Source organism: Acanthisitta chloris, unplaced genomic scaffold (assembly GCF_000695815.1).
Source record: "Acanthisitta chloris isolate BGI_N310 unplaced genomic scaffold, ASM69581v1 scaffold6530, whole genome shotgun sequence".
Lineage (NCBI taxonomy): Eukaryota > Metazoa > Chordata > Aves > Passeriformes > Acanthisittidae > Acanthisitta > Acanthisitta chloris.
The window spans coordinates 31,842-33,359 of NW_008652114.1; the positions used below are offsets into that span (position 1 = coordinate 31,842).

General features: G+C 34.6%; 1 protein-coding gene across 1 annotated transcript in view; it reads right to left on the reverse strand.

Moving 5' to 3' along the window:
- Nucleotides 1-618, reverse strand: part of OSTN (osteocrin) — a 14,153-nt gene extending 13,535 nt beyond the window's left edge. Inside the window, exon 1 of the mRNA XM_009075950.1 lies at nt 581-618. The gene's annotated coding sequence lies outside the window, so the exon portion shown is untranslated. The remainder of the gene's footprint in view (nt 1-580) is intronic.
- Nucleotides 619-1,518: the final 900 nt, after the last annotated feature.

Below are 1,518 nucleotides of genomic sequence, written 5' to 3' on the forward strand. Positions count from 1 at the left end.
TAAAACCCTTCTGCAGATCAATAAAGACTTTTCCTAAATAATTTATCTTGTGTTTTACAAAATATTAAATGCAGCGAACTTGTCTACTACATATGATGTTTAGCAATGCAAAAGAATTGTTCTGTCATATCTCTTCATCTTACTTTAAGAAGTAATATGCATTTGAAAATAACATATACAAAGGAAAATCCATAACAATATAAACAGGCAGCAGTTTACTGCAAAGCACTGCAAAAGCATCAGAGTAACTAGTCACTGTTGCAAAATGCATTGACACATTTTCTTTAAATAGTGACTGATTAACTGAATGAAGCAAGTTTCCACTGATTATTATTATTAGATCAGTTTTATTTCCAAAAATTCTAGATGATAGGCTTCAATTATCTTAATCCCAAACTGGAATAAGAAGCTGTGCTTTTCCCATCAGACATGGGCATCTGTATACCTTGTGCACGTCTGTTAATACAAAAAAACTTGAAAAAAAATAAAAGGAAGAAAGCACAGAACAGAAGAAAGCTTCTATAAACAGTGCAGAAGACACAAAACATCCCCAACCCATCTCTGTCCTTGCTCCTCTTACCTTGCATTGGATACAAGCAATTCCAAACTTAATGGTCCTGCTATGTTCTTCCCCCTAACTTATCCCTAATGTTCAGTTTTCTTTCAGAGTTTTTATAGTCTGCTGTAGGCTACAAACTCCAATCCCTGCCTTTGCTTTCTCTTACATCATTTCTAAAGATTTTCCACTGATCCTTGCCCTAAACCTTTCTCTGTCCTGCTCTCTCACACACAATCTTGCTTCACATTTGTTATATTTATTGCTGTGATCAAGATGATTAGGTTATAATTAAAGGTCTAGGGTTTTGTTGTGGGTTTTTTCGTTTTGTTTTTTTATAATTTCAAGATTCAGACAGCCATGGGAGTAGAAATATTTTCAGCAGCATCATCATTCCTCTAAACTCTCTCATTTGTAAACTGCAGTACAGAAATCTGAGGTCCTGAATTAGTACTTCTTTTTTTTTTAAAACTTTACTTCTAGAGGACATCAGAAGGACTGCACTGGCTTCATAAACAAATTAATGTATTTTTAGTAGACCAACACTATTGTAATGTAAGCATTAGAAAAGGAGTGTGCTTTGTAAAGCAAGTTACAAGAACTTCAGTCTTTCAGACACTTCATTTCAGCTATTGAAATGTTAGGTTATTGAAGTATGAGCTATAAAGATGCCTATCTTTCCTAGGCAGTACCAGAGGACTTATTTCTTTCCCTGTTTGCCTTACTAGAATAAGTCCATCTCCTTTTTTGTCCCTTTTAGAAAATCTCAGTTTTTAATTGATTCACACAGCACTTATAGACCTGTTTTGGGGTCTAAAATTCTAACTGATGCAGACTCCTGGAGAGTTAATTCATAGTACTTTTATTCCCTGCATAGATAGGCACAGTACTTTCTAAACAATTTTTACTCTGACTTGCTGAAAGCTCTTCCTACAAGCAATGGACACTGAAAGGAAATGTCA